A 21,023-nucleotide genomic window follows, 5' to 3' on the forward strand; every position below is an offset into this window, starting at 1 on the left:
CACACTGAGGCAAGAGAGCTGCAACATTGTTTTTTTAAGAAATGTAGTTGCAAATGGCAGAGTCTTAAGGCAAATTAACTCGAGATAGCAGCTAATCGGTCTCCAATATGTGGTGTTAGCCACTGGAGCATCAATGGGTCCTTCTTAATAAAGCAAAGAGGTGTTGACAAATTGCAGCGTAATTCAACGGCTGCTAATTGTTTTTTGTAGTAGGCAGTAAACCAAAAGGGGCCTGATTCTCACAGCATTTAGTTTGTTCAATGCTTCTTTATCCTGCAGAGTGGTCTAAAAGAGCTGTCATCAGCCCCGGAGTCAGGGGTGTCCAGTGCCCATCAGACAGATGTCAGCACTGCTTCTGGAAGCGGGCTCAAACCTTCATTTTATTGACAGTGTTCCTCCAACCTTGACTTCGGCGTTGGCATAATTGCATTTTGAAAGCTCACCCTTTTCCCCTCAGTGGGTTGAAAATCCTAATTCATGAGTGTAATGAAAACATGGCGTTCCATGAACGGCTGAACTAATGAGGCCCGTGTATTGATCCTTGTTTATAGGTGCACGTCTTGTGGTTGGATTCTCTGCTGTCTAATGAGGCATGAGCTCCGATGTGCAGCCTTCTGCCTGGAGCACTCAAAGCCTCCCTCCTTGCTCTGCCCCTTGTCCCCTCGGGTTCTTTGGTGTTTGGCAAAGCGTGGGGCAAAAGCTGCAGCCTTTCTTTCCGTTACACCTCCTCTGCACAAACAACCTTTTAAGAACTCGGTTACAACACGAGGCTGATCTCTGTACTCTGTCAGGTGTGGCTGAAGTAGACTAATGACTTAAGCAGTTCCTGGGGGAGGAGGAAATGAAAAGCCTCCTGTATAGATAGCATTAAGTCGTGTTGCCTCATCTCCCTAGCAGAGCCAGCTAGAAGGGTTTGCTTGAACTGGAAAAAATAGGCTAGAAGGCTTGCGTGTGCCCCTGGGTACAGGTGTGCGGAGCCTACATCCCTACAGACAGAATTTCCACTAATGCTGCTATGTAAAGCATTTTTTGTGCGAAAGGAACGCTGATGGAGCAATTTTCACTGGTTACCATTCATTAAGTTCAGTGCTCACCAGCAGAAGGATCGGTATGCCCAGAAGATCTCATCAGCCGTTTCACACCGTTTGTGCCTTTTAATCCAGCGTATGCAATCGCAGTGACAGTCAGAAGGGATTACTCTAGCACTTTCTGTGAGAAATGAGAATTTTTCATTCCGGTGATACACAGCATGACCTTCAACTCTTAATGCCCTAAAATAAAGTTTGTCTGAACTTTCCAATTGATAGAACCAGACTGCAGTATAAAGCCAGAAGATTTCTCATGATCTGAAGCCTGTGCTCTCCCAGTTGTTTATCACCTGGAAAGTACAATGTCTATTCCCTGATATGTCAGGGTATAGGCACTATTTTTGTTTGATGGCTCAGCTTGACTTTTCAATGACTAAAATTTACATCATGGGTTTTCAATCATGTAAGTTCTTAGCCAAACTTCAGATGCCTTTGATCTGTGTCCATGGGTTAACTGCTTTGAGGAGTCTCAAAATGTTGGTATTGTTAAACAGACAACATATTTTTCTTTTGATTAGACACTGAGGCTAGCACAACTGTCTGCTTTTCAGAATTATCTGAGCAGCTTTCTCAAGTGCTGGAAGTTTACCCTTGAATATGACAGGTATAAAACATGTTTTCTGTGTCTGTGTATCTTTCAGTCAAGTGATCGATCTACTGCATTAGTGCAAGCTTCAGCTTTGTCACCCTGACACTTGTAGGCTGAGCTATATGCTCTGCAAAGGGAGACGACTGAGTATGAGATCACCAAGGACACTCCTAGGATGCAGTAATCACCTATAGAAACCTTTGCATCATTTGCAAATATATGAATTTGCTTTCTGTAATACGCACAAAGTACCCGTAACAGAAATTGCTTTCAAGGACAAGCACAGATCACAGAGGAAATACTCCTGCAGCTTGCAACCTGAGTCATGTCACTTAGCATCTTCTTGTCAATTTATATTAGCTTTTCAGAGGTGTTATCAGCCAGCTGGTTAAAAACCTCGGCAAGTGCTATTTCAACAGATCTGTAAGGACACACAGCAAATACACGAGGAATTCTGGTATGACCTGTGGTTTTGTAATTTTCCTTAAATTCTTTTTAAAAAAATAATGCATAAAAGATGACACATTTTGAAATTAGGACAGAGTATGACATTCATTCATTCTTTTTATTCAGGATGGTGATAACACTTAATGAGGGCAGGCAGGAGAGCAAGGCACGTCTGGCTGATCTTGCATGGCTGTTCCTTCCAGAATATAGGTGACGCTGGGAGGCCCCGTGGCTGTGGCTTCCTTGGGTGTCTTCTGGAAGAGCATCCGATGCAGGCAAAGCACCCTCCCTTGGCACAAAAGCAGGGTGCGGGTGACCCCGCAGTGCCGTGCGTGGGTGAGGATTCCTGTCCCAGGCAGCTGAAGCGCGAGGATGCTGAACCCTGTGTGGTGGTGGGCTGAGGCCATGGCTGGGTGAGGTGTTTTTTTTTTTCTGAAGGGGTAATTAGCAAAATGCCACCTGGCTTTATGAATTGAGTCATTGGTGTGGAATTTCCCCCTCATGGTGTGTTTTGGGCATTGTGCTTGGGGCCCACCAGTGTGGAAGTTTGTGCTTTACCCTCCCATAACCACCCAGCTCTGGCTCACACTTTGCTGTTGTCTATTCCCCCAGATCTGGGAAGCTACTGTTACTCCAGTGTCTGGTTGATAATCTAATTTACTGCATTTCAAGGTTTTAATCAGCCCTAAGTGTAGAGTAACCTGCCTCAGTGAGAACAATCACGGTGCGGAGTAAACAGCAAGCGTTCAGTGTGGGGAGATGGTCTCGCTTGTTTTGCCTTGTAGTCACTGCATGCATGCAAAAAAAAAAGGGAAGAAAACTCTTAACTGAGTTAAACAATAGTCTCAGCACCTGCAAAGAAATGGTAAATAGCAATTATTGTAAAAAGGATATTTTTTACTCTGGCATTTGAAAATGATTTATTTGGAAATGAGCACTTAGAGAAACAAAGCTTACTATAAAGAAATGGAGGCAGAATTTTACATAAAAGCCAGCGCTGCAGTACCTGCACCTCACTGAGCCAGGCGGAGGCATGCACTGTGCTCGTCCCTCACCCCATTGCCGATGCAGTGCCTGCTCTGTGCAACTTGAGCATTAATTCAGGATTCGGGCCCTTTCTGCTGAGTGCCGTGGTGCCACGGCAGCAGGTGGCATCGACCTCCTGGAAACTCAGCAGCGTATGAATCCCCAAATGAAGGGGGAAGAGATATCAAGGAAGTTTGAATGGCAGCTGTCAAGTGTGCAACTGAGACCAATCTCTGCTTAATTTGCCTTGAGAGATGAGAAATTCCTTGGTGACATTTAGTTATGTCTCCAAAGGTGGTAGAGGTTAGTTTTTTTTGGAGACCACTTCTCTGAAGTGCCACAGAATAAGTATTCAATTTTCTTTTCTCCCCAGAGACTCCGGGCATCTTGTTGAAATACCAAGAAGAGAAAAGTAGAGACACGTAAAAGGTCATTAGAAAAATTTAAGAAAGTGGCATTTCGCAAGTGTAACGGACTTGCGTCAGATGAAATGCTAGCCTTTTTCCTGGCTAATTGTTGCTCGTAAAGATCACCGGGAATGTTATTAGAGAACATCTGTGAAATGTTGCAACTCTTCTAATTTGGTAGCAGGTTTTAAGGTGCCATTCCTCAAGGAAAACCCAGACATTAACGTAACCCTCTTATGTCTTAGGATCTCTTGAGTGAATGAATTCTCTGAATTTACAGTAGGAATTGCAAACACTAATAGATAATTCCCAACTTAATTGCCAGAAGTGCCCACAGGGAGAAGCCTCTGGAGAAAGCCTCCTTGGCTGGGAGCTGTCTGGTGTCTGCGTTAGCACAGATGCGGAGGGGCTGCCCTGACGAACTTCTTGTTGCTGAGCCTTCTGGAACTGGCATCGCAGCTCCGGGCACTGTGGATGGGCACCCTGACCAAGAGCAAGCCATGCGTGCTGCTGGCGGTGTGCTGGGGTGGTTGTTCTTGGGGAAAAAAAAAAAAAAAAAAAAAAATTTGAAATTGTTCATTAATATTTTAGCTTAAAAACACACACACAACAACAATAGAAATACAACCAGACAGTCAAAGATCTCAGTCAAGGGAGAAGTATTCCCATTTGGGATTATTCCCTGGTACTAATGTGCTGACTAGCAGAGAGGAAAGCTCGTTACGGGGATTTTCCCCAAGCTCCTCTAGCTCTCCTCATTACCCCTCCGTGATGTGGGCAGATCTGGTAGGAAGACAAATCCTCCTTCAGTGCTTAGGAAGTGCCAGTATCTGAGAGGTAATGAATTAAATCGCCACCGTGAAGCTTGTTTCACCTTTCTGATGTGCATGTTTAATTATTAGACGGCTTTTGATAGAAAGGACATGCGAATGGCTGTGTATTCCTTGCATGTGGTTCAACAAAATGATCTTCATGTATTCATGCCTTACAAACGGCTTTGAATGCACATCTAACACGGGACTGTATTAGGCATAATAGGAGAGGTTTAGTGGAAAGGAGAACGCTTCAATTGGCATCTAAAAAGGCATCAGGTTCTGTATGGGATGACAGTGGGAAAGTGCCTCTTAGAATAACCCATGGAAAATGCAAGAGATGAGTTAAATGTGAACCCAGGAGGAAGGTCTTGAAGATTGTGCTTGCAGCAAAAATCTGATCAATCGAGAACAGAAAGCGAAACAATGGTAAAGCCTCCCAGCTAAGTAGGTCACCAGTTAACAAGACAGTGACTCATGCAGAGAGGGAGAATTTAATTTTTAAACACCAAGCCCTGGGTTTGCTTGAAATAAAAAGTATATATAAATTTAGCAGCCAGTCAAATATGATAAAAATATTTATATTTCATTCTACTGTTTGAAGTTTTTATTATATTTACTTACACAGTGCTTTAATAACTTAACATTTAAACCTTGGCTATATAGACAAATTCTGCGTTGCTGCTTTTCTTACCTACCAGCTCAGGGCTCATGTGAACCAGTGGCGAATTTAATGGTAGCTGTTCCCACACTCAGACTTCCAGTTCAGATGGTTTAGTATGTGAGCACGTTTGTCCCTGAGGAAGGATGCTTTGTTTTCTGCTGATGTTGTTCTGTGTCCCTTAGGTGCCACGCGGTGTGCCGAAGCGCTTCCACAGGCTGCACGAATGCCCCAGTGCTGATTCCTGTGCTACGTACAGTTTCAAGTTCTGCACCCTATCTATTTATGCATCCGTATCAAGATGTGGTTATATAAAAAGCATGATACATAAAACAAGCCAAAAAAGTGACTGCCTTATAGATTCAATTAGTGTATCCTCTATGTAGCCTACGGGATGTAGAAAGTATAACTAAGGTGACCTAATTCAGATCACTGTTTTTCCTAATATATATTTGAACAGTCAATATTTTAATACATTGCTTTGTCTCTGAGAACAGAACTGTGTTCGCTCAAATCCCAGTAAAAACCTTTCTGTGGTTATAATTAGTATTTTATCTTATTGATTAATGGAGGAAGATTTATAAGGCATATCTTAAAATCTTTCAACAATAAAACACTGTAATAATAGTGTCTTTGAAATATTTTTAATAATGACACAGAACTTATTCTTCCTTCTCAGATGTCAACACTGGATTTATTTTAATGAGAGGGAAATTCATTGTGGACCCATCCAGCTATGCAGTCAGTGCTTCTGGCAGTCCATAGCCTGGGCAGCTCGGCCGTTTGCAGCTCAGGGTTCAACCCTGGCAGTGCTCAGTGCTGTCCACTGCTATAGGATATCTAGACCTACTGTTGTCTTCTACCAGCTTCACAGTTTTGTGTTTAAAACAAAAAACAACCTCATCCAATTTTCATGCCTGCACCTTTTTACTCTAAGCAAGTTTTTTCTGCAGTAGTATTTTTAATTGTTGTATCTCTCAGTTGGCAGGAGGCCTGGCAGTGCATTGAAGCAGCCCCTCAGTCTAAAGACCTGGGCAACAAACGGACCAGAAGCAAAATGTCAGGGAAGGGAAGTCGTTGTCCACACAAGTCCAGCAGGGAACTCCCCAGTCCACGTTTGTCAGGGTGCACTGTTGGAAAACGTAGGTGTGCCAAGTGGAGGATGCTCCTCTGGTCTATGGGCATATCTTGATATTTCTTGGGCCCAAGTTGAGTTAAATTTGCATCACCCCCTTTAATCTAAAATGTCCACATGAAGCTGTGCATTGGTATGATCAGAATAGCTCTTCTGGGCTGTTGGATTCTAAATGATTAAGGAACTAAAGGTGAAATTCCTACTATTGTGCCCTTAGCCATCTGCCTTACCCAGACTGAGTCATTCTCCTGAGGCTGTTAAAAGAATCCTTGAGAGAAGAGTACAAATACTAGGTGGTGAAAGGAAATTGGCCAGCAGAAAATGTTTTATGTCTGGAAAATGTTTGGAAAGAGAAGGATGAAGCCTCACCAACCTTTGTTGGAGGCTGGCAAAAGTCTTTGCAGGCACCCTTTGGTGGGGAAGGAATGGAACGGGAACCAGGAGAATATTTGAAACAAAAGTGGAGTAATTTTTGTGTAATATTTCAAACAAGCTGCATGCAAGCAGCTTCTCATTTGCACCTTTCCAGTCAAAACCATCTGTTCTGTGTTAGCCAGTCCTTGGGCAGATGCTCCGTTTAACTTCCTAGTGCATGGCAGTGCCAGACTTTCTCAAATCACAGGTTTCTTTCAGTAGCTCTCTCTTGCCTTTTCTCTGTCACTCCCACACTCCCTGCTAGTGGCTAATAACCTGGCAGGCTACATTGGAGGAAGGCTTCTGGAGCTGGAGACACTCTTCCTGTGTACATGTGGCACTCGGCTGGGCATTTGTTTCTGTTAAGATGTTTTTGCAGGTATATGCTCCTAGGCATTGGTCTAAAATAATGAAATGCATATGTATTTTTAGAGATGATGCGAATTTTGGATTAATTAAGAATGCAAGTTTCAAGCTCCTTTAGATGTGAGCTCTTATTAATATTTATAAAAAACGATTATATATTAATACATTCATAATACATAAGATATATGTGGTACTATCAGATTTAATAGATTTTTTTTAGAACATCATTATAACTGGGGATTGTTCTCCACTGTCCTTCTTAGAGTTTAAAGAGTAATCTTATGGATTTATTCCCCCAATGTTGATACAAGTTTTTTTTTGGAAAAGCCTCCTTTTTAATTACCTTGCCAGTCTATCAATAAAAGGCTGTAGGCAATGTAATTTCAGCTGCAAGTAGTTGTATAAACTGCAATCAGAACACTCGAGGAGCAAAATGGCTGTAGGTGGGGATGTGATTGAATCCAATATACAGCCCTGGTGCAGAAGAATGCAAATGAGAGCGGGGTTTGGGCAGGTGACTCCTCAAAGTCAGAGCTGGGCGCAGGAGTGGCGTACAGCTGGTGACTTTCCTGCAGGCCAGATATGACTTTGGCCTTGTTAGCTGGGAGCGAGTTGCTTTTTTCTATTTTAGTCCTTCAGGAAGTGTCTGCTTTAAAAAAGCAGCTACGGCCCGGGTCTTTTTTTATCAGTTTCCATCCACATTTGTGTCGATGTTTGGCTAACCTTTGCCAAACGTCTTCCTCTGCAGTGATTAGGATTCCATATTTTTTTAAAATCTCTTTAGCATTCCTCATTTCAGAGTTAATTTGCTTTCAGAACAACCCAATTAGAGGTGAATCACTTTATATATGTGCAATTCCGCGCTAATTGCTTTATTCGATCATTTTATATTTATAAGGTAAATGCCTTATTTTCCTTAAAAAGCGAGCTATCATTGCAGCCCACCTACCGCATCTCAAGGTCTTTTCCATTTTGCGTTTGAGTATTAGCAATAAAGACTGTTATTGCAGGGCTGTTGGGAGAATTGTCTAATTTGAGAGGAATCACACCGAGAAGCCCTCGCTGGCGGAGGCAGGCTGCCTGCAGAGCTGGGTGCCGAGGGATGTGGCCGTGCCTCATGGTCCTGTCCTGGCGAGGAAGTGGGGAGCACACTGCGGCTCCTGCACCCAAGTGGGGATGGCTTCGGTGCTTGTGTATCCCTGGTGCTCTGCGGAGACCTGATCCCGTACCCCTTCTGGCCCACATTGTCATAATTGCACCTAGTTCCTCGTCCTGGGCATGGAATTGAATTACCTGTTAAAATACGCACCTCCATTTTCAAAGCAAACAAAATAGTGAAGGGCAAGCCCACTTTTCTGTGTTGCTGTGTGAATTTGGGATTAATCTTGAATTGGTCCACGGTGGTGTTAAAATAAAAATTGTTTTAAAATGTTTTTCTATTAACATATGTTGGCAAGAACCGTGCAGCCAAGCCTGATTTCAGTCAGCCTCACAGCATGGGAGCTCCAGCTCTAAATGTTCCCAGCGTGTTCCTTAGGCTGTGTTAATGTACATCAATTCTCACAGACAAATTAACATTGAACACTTGCAGTAAGAAGGTTTATTAGCTGGGTCAGCTGCAGTAATCTTATTGTAAGTGTGATAGCTCTCAACGTTATTTTACCCAAACCTCTCCTCTGACTTCTGGTCCTCTCTTTGGAGGGAGTCGTTCTGCCTGTGCCCTCGCACCTTTCTGCCAGATCCATCAAACCAGATGCAGACTGAGCAGGCTTTAAGTCTAGACCAAGGAAGAGATTAAAATCGTCTGCAATCTGAATCTTTGAGTAGTTGGGGTAAAAGTAATGCCCTGAGTAGGTGCAATGCCAGATCGTGACTACTGGAAGCAGCTAATGAACCAGTCCTGGCAAAGCAGACGAATATGCTAAGCCATGCTCATGCGGCATTAAAAACGTGTGTTTCCTAATAAAATAAAATCAAAGATACCCTTTTGAAACCTGCAGGAATTTTTTATGGGAGAGAAAGAAAGGAAAATGTTCTTTTTTAATCAATTTAATAAGTTTTCCGGTAGTATTTGCAACATTGACACTTAACCTTTTGATTAATTTCTCATTTCAAGGCTAGTGTAGCCAAATTAGTAATACAAAAATTGCTGTCTTTGTAACAGTTCAAAGTTGTAGGCAGCACCATCCACCTCCAGCAGAATCCCATCTAACAAGCCAGCAGCAAGGCAAAATTGGTACAAATTCAATTCATTGGGGCTGGGAATAAGATTGAGAAATACCATCACCTTAATTCATTATTATTTCACCGCGTGAATTGTAATCTTGTCATTATCCTTTATGCTGCCTTTAAGATAATTCTGTTCTCTAGGGAGTTTCAAATGCTTCTTGCCAGGTAGCAGTGCTGGAAATATATGTTACATATCAGTACACCGAGCTCTGTATTATAATTACAGGGGACATGCAATCTTATTTAAAACCTGGGGAGCACCTGTATAACTAGGAAAGGTGCTGTGCTCATTATGCCGCATGGCAACTACTAATGTTGTTATACAGGTGTGTATTAGATTAAACTGTTTGCTCATTCCATTATGCATTTCCCTGGCAATCATAACTACAGGCACAGAAAGCTCCTGGGATACTAGCAGGCCATAAGAAAGCATTGAAATGCAGTTCCTTGCCACCAGCTGTGTTTGAAATAAGAAGCTTTTGTGAGTAATTTCCAAACCCACTGGACCAAGCACAACTGAACAGTGAGACCCCTGTGCCCGCGGAACAGGGAAAGCTCGAGAAGTGCATTTGAAACTTGCTTTTTTCCTGCGGCCTTGATTCAGCAAAGCAGCATGGATCTAGCGTTAGGGCTGGGCTGCCATTCCCCGTTGCAGGGAATAAGAGCCGGGGCTGTGCCCCTGGTGTTTGAGAGACGGGGACCTGCAGGTGCTGTGTGAGGAGCGGGGTGTGTGGAGCACAGCGGGCAGCACGTCAGCTGGCCGGGGGCTGGGTTCTGCCTGCACCCAGAGCAGGGTCCCTGGGAGCGGGCACAGCGCAGCTGGAGAAGGGAGCTCTGAGCCCCCAGCCCGCGGAGCTGAGGGCAGGCCCTTCCTTCCAGGGCCAAAGCAATGCCTGAAGCCAAGCAGCCCCTTTCAGCCCAGGGCAGGGATGTGCCCCAGCTCAGCTCTGTCTGAGCTTGGTGCCCTTCCTTGCCCACCTCTCGTGGCCCTGAAGCAGCAGGAGAGGAAGAGGAGGAGGAGGAGAAGGAGCCTTCACTGCACCGGCACAGTGGAAGGCACCTGCCCGCAGCAGTGCTGCAGGTCCTGCCTGGCTTTCCCTTGCTCCCTGCACCTTCCTGCAGGCTTTGTCCCAGCCAAGTTCTCAGGGGCGCTGGGCTGAGACACGGACTGATGAAAAACCCACGATGTGTGGGACAAAATGCCATAGCACAGCCGAGGTAGTAGCTTGTAAAGCAGAGGGAAAATAAAGCCACCACCACCTGGACGGTGCCGTGAGCCTGGTGCTGGAGCCAGGGGCTGAGGTCTCGTGGGTGCAGCCCCTGTGGCTGCCCCAGGCTCCCACCGCCTGGCAGAGCAGAAACAGCCCGAGTCCAGATGGCTGTAAAAACATGATGGGGAGTGTCTGTGCGAGCATCAATCTTCCTGAGTGAGGAGAGGATGGAGTAGGGTAGTCACAAGTGAGTTATCCTGTCACTGCTGACAAATGAAGATAAATTGTGTGACACTGGCTATTTATTTACACACTGTGCTGGGTATGCATATGGGTACAGGCAGGAGAAGCAGCACTGTCACACGTGTAATTGTATGCTGGAAAGGGCTTTGTAAGGGTGAGCATTGGGTGGTTATCGCTGCGTACGGCCAGAAGAGCCGAGGACGTGTTTCTGCAGAAAGCTGCCCCCTGTCCCGTTGGTGGGCAAGGGGGAAACTTCCTAGGCAAACTAGGAAAGGGACTGGCCAGTCCCCCAGTCTTTGAAAAACAAATAAGCAGTGGATGAAATAGTGGTGGCGTTGAGAAATATTCTTTTTCTTTGTTAAGCAGCCTGCATGCATGTTTCCGTTGGTTTACAGCTAAATGGCCCCTGGAAAAAAAATACATATATGTGCAAAGGCTGCACTGACACACAGAATTTGACTCCTAACAGCTGACACAGCCCCTGTCTGGTGGGCTAATACATCGCTTTCACGAGGGAATGAAGGGGTGGGAGAAGCTCTTTTTGAATGGACGCAGTATTTGTGTGTCAGGAAGGGATTTCTGAAGACAGACAGCCTGGCTTTGTGCTGGGGCAGGCTCGGGGTGAGCCGTGCAGCTCTGCTGAGCATCCCCCGGAGGACCGGGAGGGCTGGGGCTGTGCCCTTGGGCACGCTCTGCCCACAACTGCATTTCCAGGCTTGTGCTGCTCTTGGCCCCCTCTGGCTGGGCTGCTTTATAAAGATATTTCTGAGCAGAGGGAGGTGGTTAGGGAAAAAATCCTCCTATCTGTGCTGGAGCCATAGTCTGATCAGAGCTAAAGTGATAGAGTTAAACTCCTGTTGTCTCCCACCTGAGCAGAAAAGCTCCTCTTGTGCAGATTGCTTTCCTGTAGCTGTCTCCGAAAGAGCTGTAGATGCAAATAACACTTGTGTCTCTCATCCTGATTGTTTTCAGCAGCTGACTAGCTGGAGGATAAACATGCATTAAAAGGAACGTGGGCCATAGCTGGTGACAGGGGTTGGAAACTGGACCTGTAGCAGTGAAATCCTTTCCCATGTGGCGTCTGAAAATCCCTGGTCAAGCAAAATGGAAAACTTAGCCAATATGGTCAGTGTCAGGGGAGAAACCGAAATAAAATGGAAATGCAGCTATTTAAACTCCCAGATAATATTAATGCAAAACAGATGGGCATAAACAGGCTAAGAATAAGTTTAGACAGAAAAATCATCCTGTCAGAGGAGACAGGACCTGCAACAGCCTTCCAGAAGAAATAACGGGGAGGGAAAAAATGGCATCGGCAATTATGCAGTGCGTCTTTATGCATTACATGTCAGGGCTGCATGGCAGGTCTGAAAGATCGCAGGAGACTTTCTAGCTGGTGCTTTCTGGGATGGATTTGTGTCTTCTCCCAAAGCCCCCGGTGCTGAGAAGTTGGGAATCTAATTGTGAGGAAATCCATGATGTTGGACCAAGGTTCTGATAGAGAAGCCTCTGATGTTTTGCAGTCTGCAGCACATCTAATTGTGGGGGTGGTGCAGATACGGGGTGTATAGGCCTGGGAGAGAGCCGTGCCTGCACTTTGGATTTGTGTCCTTAGAGAAGCATATCTCTTTTCAGCTTAACCCTCAGCTCCGTGCAGTCCCAGTAACCCACTTACAAAGGGGTGAGCTGCTAATCCAGGTCCTGCGCTGGATGTGCTCCTGCTCCAACAGCCACCTGGATCAGATTTTGGTTTTAAAACAAAATTTGTATTAATTTGTCAAGAGTGCAGTTTAAGTTGGGGTTGCCTTTTTGCTGCTTTGAAGAGGCTTCCTGGGAGAGAGCTGGCATGAAACCTTCCTCCCGGCCTGCTTCCTGAAATAGAAGGCTGTGGCAGCCGAGTTAGCGTGTCCTTCAGTTGCCGGGGATGTGGGTTAGAGCTGCCTTCTGCTTACGGAAAGCAAAAGGTGTTATGCTAATACAGGATCATGACTTTTGCCTGCGGCAGATAGTGCAAATGGGGATTAAGGTAGGGAGGGGAGACGGCCGTGGTACGGGGCTGGAATAGCTGACAAGGAGGCACGCACGTGGATGTCTCTGATGGTAACCCATTATCTTCCATCAGGACGTTGATAAACTGTTATCACTAAATTTTCCTCACCCTACCATCAGCTTTACATCAGGCGGGTATGAAATCCATTACTGTCTGTCATACCTCTTGGCTATGGAAAGAAATGGTTTTCTCCTTTAGATTTTGGTTGGAATCCTCTATCTGCTCATTACTTTTCCTGCAACTCCTTCTAATGGAATCAGACTAATACAAAATGACAAAAAAAAATCAAAAAAGGACACCCAAATGGGGGGAGCTGTAAAAGCCTGCCTTGCCCTTACTTGGCCTCGTTAAGGAGCACCAAGTCTGAATTAGTTCAGACTGTTCAGGGACTGATCCCACAAGCTCGCTCCTTGTGCTTAAAAAGTAAAAAGTAATTTTTGCTTCACAGTCAGCTTGGTAGACAATTGTCACAACATGGAAAAAAACATTTGTCATGATCAGTGCTGTAGCTTCCCTGACCCTTTGTCTCTATTAAAACAGAAGGCGTGGCTGCCCTACAATTTCCTGGTGTTTAGTAATCTTATTGGTTTTTAGTAATCTCACTGTTCTTCAGCCATCATTCCTGCCAAAACTCCGGGCATTAGGACAGGAAGCTAGGAGGGCTTGCTGCTGCATGGCACGGCCTTCACTGCCAGCTAATAACACAGGGGAAAAAATGCTCTGTGGGCAGCCTACACCCTGCCAGCTCCCATCTCAGCAGCGGCAGAGCCTCTGCTTTACTGCGAGTAGCACATAAAGCGTCTCATGAAAAAACAGGTAGGGAGTGCTGCCTTCGGAGAAGGAGCCCTGCTGCCTGCTTAACAAAAATACTACCTCTCCTGGCAATCCTTGCCTCTCTGCTTGAGTGGAATAGCTTTCTAACATCTCCGACTGGAGTTTTTAAAGATTTAGCCCTTTTTTTTTTAACATTCCCTAGGCACACGAAGTGAGACCAGGCTGCACCTTCCCACTCCCGTGGCGCAGTCACTGAGTTTGTCTTAATCTCCTGCCCCAGTGCCCATGGACTGGGAGCTGGGTTCTGCCACCCATGAAGCCAGTGGTGCTGTTCACAACCTCAGGTGGTTAACATGGTCAGACTCCAGCTAGGCAGAGAAAAGCACATTTTTTTTACCTATGTCCTCTGCCTTCCTCTGTATAATGCAGCAAAAAAATGTGGGATTGTGGGTCGATGCAGGGGGCTGCAGAATGCCTTCAGATGCCATCACCATTTGGGTCCGTGGCAATGCAGAGCCCCAGAGGGTGGGTTTGGGCACGCAGGGCAGCCAAATAGTGTCTGTCTGGGGCAGACCTGGCTGCAGAGGAGCTCCCGATTTCTTAGCAAGAATGTAATCCTCATCAAATCCCCTTCCTTCTGTCCTGACTGAGGGGGGAGCCCACGCTGACAAACCAAAGTAGCCCTCCTTTTCCTCCCTTTGCTTGTGCTTTTCACTTCACAAACCCTTTTCTCATGCTCTGGTTGTGTATTTGTGAGACTCCCCAGGGTGCTGTGCGGAGGAAGCCAGGACAAGGCGCGTGCAGTGCTGGCACGTCGCTAATGAGGTGTTGGATGCCAGCAGCCGTGCCAGCAGGGCTGGGAAGGAGGAGAAACGAGGTCGGTTCCAGCTCCCCAGGATCTCTCCTTCCCTCTTCAGCCTCCGGCTCCTGCCCTGGGAGGTGCTTGGTGTGCCTGGGCCGTTGGAATCTGTGTCCTTGCCTGCAGAGGAGCGCTGGAATTAAATACAAATATGGTAAATGAAGAGAGTTTCACAGGCAGTTGGAAGGTCAGCACAGCTCCCGCAGTGCCATTTGCTGCTCTTCAGACATTCTTTCCTGGCTTCTTGTTAATCCTCAGGCAGACAAGCCACAGGTGCGTTGGTTTTCTCTCCCCCTTCCTTTCCTGTTCTGTTCTCCCAGCCAGCACCCACGAGGCTGCCGGGTTGTCACCGCCGTACCCAGTTGTACACTCTCCTGCTGCAGATATTAATTTTTTGTTTATAGAAAAATCAATAAGGTTTGAGTTATCAAAAGATGTGTGCACTAGTGGGAAAGACACAAAATCAATGCTGAAATATTGCCTTATTTAATGGCTGCTGTAAATAGCTCTGTTATGATTCTTTAGTAGAGGTAAATTATGAAAGCACAACAGAGGTCAGCTGAACGTACTTGTTTGCAGCCTGCACCCCAGCAAGCCCATTCAGCTTACCTTGCCCTCCTAGGCAATAGCTGACAGAAGTCTGAGGTATCTCAGCTCCTGGCTTTGCCATCATTCACGTGAGAAAACAGCCGTGCTGGCTGGGTTGGCCGGGCCCTTGCAGGGGTTGCCTCTTTCTGGGCTCCCTCCTCCTGGCCACATCCCGCACCAGTGGCTGCTCTGCAGGGGCTCAGCAGCTTTCCTGGGGCCCAGCGCGGTTCCAGGGAGGAATTTTCAGCTCACGTTCCTCCTTCTTAAGGCACGTTTTCAGAAGCGTCATTGAGGTTTATAAATGAGGCTTTTAAAAGGCTTTAAACACCCGTCATTTTTAATGGTTTGTTTCTGTGTTACTGAATGTAATTATCTCCAGTAGAAGCTCTTTCTAGAATGCGTCCTGGTGCTTTGGAAGGCTCTGGCATTTTCCCCACATTCCTGGAAAGCCAAGTCCTGGGCTTGGGGTTACTGTGGCAACACAGCTGCTTCCACCGGCACGGGTAATTCCTACAGACGGGAGGGAGCACAGCAAGCATCCTGGAACGCCTTGGGAAGTGGCAAGGAACTGGGAAGCCCAGCCTCGCCCATCGTCCAGCATTGTCCAGCCCACACACCTGCAGCACTCAGTGGCTGGAGGGCTCACCCAAAGCCCAGTGGGGTTTTCCCCGAGGCGCTGGCGCTGCCGGCAGGTGGATAGCACACATCATCTCATCAGTATTTAACTCTGGGTCAGTACAGCTTGGCGTTTGGCTTAACAGAAGCTACTGTCTGCCTGGTGTCAGCAAAGTTCCTGCAGCTGGACCTGCGTGCTGCCCCAGGTCTGTGAGGAATGGGTTGCTGAGGAGCTAGGAAGGTGTCAGGACACCGGGCTGGAAGTGGCGAGGAGTCCCCGCTGTGATTGCACAGGTGGCTCCGTCTCTGGTTCATAACCCAGCCCACGGGGTTGTGCTGGACAGGAGCAGGGCAGGGTGGGCAGCAAGCCTGCTGCAGCTTCAATAATTCTGCACATGCTGGCTAGGACCCTGGGGTGTTAATACATTAAAAAAAAAAAAAAAAAAAAAAAAGAGAGAAATAGAAGCAGTGTCAAAATGCTGTTTTCCTGTCTAGCTGCATGGTCCAAGAATGCTGAAATGGGCCAGGAGTGAGGGTTCGGGCTCCAGCTGTTCCAAGTATTTGGCGCCTGTCCTGCCCTGAGCCACGTCCCTGCTGCCTGCTCAGCCGGGAGCTGGGATCCAGCCTGGCCGTGTGTGAAACCTGCAGAGCTGGGCAGGAGACAAGTGGCATCGGAATGAAGCGATCGGTTCCTAAATGTGTTCAGATGGGTATCATGGAGCTGAAATCTGCTCCCAGCAGACTCTAAAGTGAGTTTAAAACAGGAGCAACATGTATCCTTGGGAGAGAAAATGGCATAGCTTCCATCTGCGTCTTCACAGTGATCCCTAACCCCAAATCCTCCTCACCCTGTCGTTCTCTGGCATCAGGCCTCAACTCCCAGTCTTAACCCCATGAGAGCAGGGGGGAGCACTGCAGGGGGCTGTGAAGGAAATGGGACTTTCTGCAACCGTCAGGGCTCTGCTGAGGGTCAGGGCACAGCGAGGGCTCCCCTGCTCCACCAGCACTGCTTTCAGTCTCTGTTCTGTTCAGTACACGGGCTGCTGTCATGGGGCAGTGTCTGCACGGGAACGTGGCTGTCCCTGGCACTGCAGGGTGACTGGGCAGGGCTGTGCAGCCCATCTCTCTGGGCAGTGGTGAGCTGGTGGAAGGGTTTTCTTTTTACTATGGTTTTAATATTCATGACACATGCAAATGAGAAAAAAAAGGTAATTGCCCCAATTAACACTAAATAGGTTTTTCTCACACATCTCAAGTAATTTGATGCTTCTGCTTATCTCATAAAAAGTTTCCTAGTGGAACTGCCTCAGCCTCGGTGTTCATACAAGAGCCTGCTGAGCTTCTGTAATTAAGCTGTGATTAGCCAGCTATAAATACATGTTTTTGAATACAACATTGCACTCTTAGGGCTACTGGAGATGATAAAGTGATCAGTGAACACCTCAGGTACATCCACAGCGCTGAAATAAACCTTCTGCTGCGGATGGGAGGTCAGTTGCCGTGGTTCTGTTCCCATGGGCTCTCTAAACCCAGGTAAATTACGGGGCCGAGACCATTACCAGCAGAAACTCCTGGTTTAACTGGTCCCAGTGCTTCTGGGCTCACCGGGCAGGTGAGGAGGGAACCGGCCTGTGCGTGGTGCGGGCAGGAATTGCCTTTGTGCTTGGCTCTCCCGATGGAGCAGTTAACTCAACCTGAAAGAGTTTTTTCACAAGGACGACCGGTTCCTTTAGCATCCCTTCCCCTGCCCCACTACCAGGCACTCTGGGCGCAGGAGGAGTGTGAGGGCAGGTCCGGCACGCCAGGCTTCCACCCCAACCAGAGCACAGCTCCTGGGTGTGAAACCAGAGGCCGTGAGGTTGCGCTCACTCAGCCAAAAACACGATGTGCCTTGTGGCCTCTGAGCCCAGCTGCAGCTGTTGGTGATGTCAGGGAGCTGCTCGGCAGTGAGTTACAGCTGGTATTTCATCACCCACGGAACTGGGCTGAAGAACAAACTAGAGGAAGCCAGGACAATTCAGAGAAGAAAGCAAGCTGACAGTTCCTGAATAAATGATTCATTATTCACTCAGCTCTTGTTGTTCGGTGCACTTGTCCCAGCTCCTGAACAAAAGTTAGTTCCTTTCAAACCCTGCTGCGTTTCCATCTCTGCTGTGACCCGATGTGACAGCTGAAATAGCCATCAACATGCTTATCCTTCGAATTAGGAGCTCTGTCCTACCTGATCGTGTGAACCCTTTGCAGGAAATCTGTGTCAGCTGCTAATTTTTAGTGCCTTGCATCTCAGATATGGTTTGTGAACTTTCCGACTTCGTGTTATTTCAGTTTTAAAAGCACTTCAGGAAAAATGATGTGGGATTATCAGGTGAAGAGGCAGTTGTCTAAAGCACTGTCAGAACAAACGTTTCCATGTTAGCGGGCTGTTCCCATCACAGCTCTTACCAGCACCGTTGCTGACTTGGCCTCTCTGTGCCAGGCACCGCAGAAGCAACGTGCACAAAACCCTGATGTCCCCGAGCTGAACGGGAGCTCGCTGCTTGTTTTGGGTGCTGGTGGTGGGGACAGCAGGCTGGAGAATGTGGTTGATTCATGCAGGGATGAGCGTCTGCCCGCCTGTCCTTCTGCGGCGTGCCTGGACCATGCCAAATCCCTGCTTTGTGCAGGAGAAGGCCAAGCTGAAGGCTGTTTTTGAGGGGTTGGGGTGGTGTGATGGGTTTTGTCGAGTGTGATGTGCTGTCACAGCAGGGTTCCAGTGGCTGTGACTGGGAAGCCAAAGGGGGATGTGAACCTTCAGGAGATGTGCAGGAGCAGCGAGCTGCATGGATGGAGATGCGGTGCTGCAGGGGAGGTGGCAGAGCCCGGTGCCTGGAAGGAGAGGGGGAGAAGGGAGAGAAATAGCAACAGCAAAACCAGTGCCAGGTCAGAGCTGAGCAACATATCCAAGCGAAGAAGATCCCAAACAAAATTCAGAGAAAGGAAGAGAAGGATCTGGAGAGGGGTCTGCACCCTGATGTGCAGGCACCCCTGGCACATTCCCCTGCAGGACCAGTGGAAGTAGCAGTGAAAATTGGATCCAGGCTGCCAGGAGGAAACTTCACCCAGAGGGCTGTGAGTGCCTCGCTCGGCACTGCAGCCGCGTTCGCTTGCTGTTCTCGCCTCAGGCAGCGTCAGAATAACCACAGAGAGCACTAGTGAGGTTTGGCTTGGGTTTGTTTCACACCAAGGGCTGCGCCGTGTAGATGCTTATTCAGACTGGGAGGAAACATACCGTGTAGATAGAAAACTTGCCTTTCATTGCAGATTTCTCCATCTGTTTTGTATCTGTGCTTTGTTCGCTTGCAGTACTGCGTGGGTGCTTGTCGGAAGAAGGGCGTTTCAGAGCTGCTGCACAGCTTTCCTTGGTAAACACGATTTGATAGTCATTTCAAGTGGGGCTTGTGCAGAAATTCTCGTATTTCATTCCTTTATGCTCTGCCAATCCAGCTGAGTCTTGCTGCTCCTCTTTGTCCCTCTGCTATTCCATTCTAACCCTGCCCCCTACGTGAACACACAGAAAAGTATTTTGTCCAATTTAAAGCTAAGCAATTTTTATTTGTAGCTGTAAGTGGGTCCATTAGTGGCAGTCAGTGGAAAGCTGAGGAACATTTGGGAGATAATTGGGCCTGGGTCCATCAGAAGGTCTTGATGCAGAGCCCGCCGCACTCTGCGCTGGTAAAACATCTGTGTAAATAGCTCTGCAGCTGAGGTTTCATTAGAACTGCCCATCACGACAGTCCTCTTAAAGCTCGAAATACACCAGGGACTCTTCTGTGTCTACCCAAAATAGCAAGCTCTCCACTTAGCGATCCCTGTACTGAAACCGGGGTCGTCTCGTTTCGATGTTGCTGGCTGCAGGCGTGACCTGAGAGGCTTTGTAGTGATGCGCCGAGCTATCAAAGCCTCGCTGCTGATGGCGTCTCATTAGGCCTGGAAGAGGTGAGGCTGGGGCTGGCACCCAGCTGTGTCGATGTGCCGAGTATGTAATTTTCCAGCCACATCTGGAAAGGGGGAGATACAAAATTGAATGCAAATGGTCCTCTGTCACAGCGAAAAATGTCATTTCCAGTCGGATTTTATTTGAAAAAAAGAATATACCTTTGGATGAGAAGAGATAATTGCAGTGTTTGTGGAACTGAGCGACAGGGAGAGCCAGCTGCAACCTCAGGCTCTTCCCCCAGCTCTTCTCCTTTTCAGCCCGCTGTCCCCAGGATGTTGGCCAGGGCACATCCCCGAGCTCTCGTGCCTGGCCCTGGTTCCCCCTGTGTCTGTGGGCTGCTCCCCTGCTGCCGTGAGCACCTTGCTGCTGCTGCTTTGGGTGCTCCTGCACCCTGATGTCCGCTCACAGCAGCTCAGGACTCATTTCTGGAAGCCAGCAGCGCGTTACAGAACTGCTGGAGGACCACAGCCTGCTTTGCACCAAGCTGAGGAACCTGCCCACATGCTTAAAAGCATTTAAGTGACCGAAGGTGTAAAACAGCACAGCTGATGGAAACTGTTCTGTCTGATGCCTCTCTGCATCTCTCCTGTAGGGCAGAGCAAGCTCCTCCTCGTTCCCCATCACCGCCTGCTGCAGCCTGGGCATCCCAGGGACTGCACGCAGGCTGTGCTTGGATCCTGCACAGACATCAGCTAATCGACAGTCACCATCAGGCTGGGCTCAGCTCTTCTTCTTATCCATACCCATAAAGCAGGGATCCCACATCATCGTCCAGCACCAAATCCTGCACGTGGCGGTGGTGTAAGGCAGGGAGAAGAGGTGCTGGGCTCAGTCCCCGCCGATGAAGTCAGAGGCCTCGCTGTTGGCTCGGGGGGATGCGGGTAGGAGCTGTGCGGGGTGAATACCACCAACCCAGTGCGGAGTTTTCAGACATGCAGCTTTGTTGAGCGGATCATCATCTGTTCCTCCTGCGTGCCACTTAAGCTGCTGTTGTTATGCAAATCCGGTAATGTATTTATGAGTGCTCTCCAGAGATTTCAAATGGCATCTAATCTGGTTACGGGATCCATTCTGCGAGACCTGGGGAACATTCGCCGGAAGACAAAACATCGATGCTTTGTGCACTGACCGCAGACAGAAGCTGCTTTATCACCATCACCGAGCATTACAACAGCCCTACTGACCTGGAACCCCTGTAATTGCCAGGAAGAGGAATAAACACACAAACAAATGGGAAGAAGCACTTACAGTGCATTCACAGCTACTGACAGAGCCTGCACAGAGCCGCTGCAAACCCTCACCGGTTCCCTCGAGCTAAGCACAGCCGGACTGAGCCCGTAGCTGGCCCAGGACGCGGTGCGAGCAGCCTGCTGCCTGTGGTTTGTGGGTGGCAGCGCTTCTGTTTGTGGGGTTTAGGGCCTTGCTTGATTTTCAGACAGTCACCACGGAGTTTGTGCTTTGTATGGTGCCTCAGGATGGAGAAGAGCTCCATGCAAATAGTTGCAAAGCCATTTCGTTGTGTTCCTCTGACTT

At 47.7% G+C, this 21,023-nt stretch overlaps 1 protein-coding gene across 1 annotated transcript in view; it reads right to left on the reverse strand.

The window, feature by feature from the left end:
- The window catches only part of CSF3R (colony stimulating factor 3 receptor), a 353,819-nt gene that overhangs the window by 124,208 nt on the left and 208,588 nt on the right, over nucleotides 1–21,023 (reverse strand). The window lies entirely within an intron of this gene.

This window comes from Aythya ferina, assembly GCF_964211825.1.
Source record: "Aythya ferina genome assembly, chromosome: 24".
Classification (NCBI taxonomy): domain Eukaryota; kingdom Metazoa; phylum Chordata; class Aves; order Anseriformes; family Anatidae; genus Aythya; species Aythya ferina.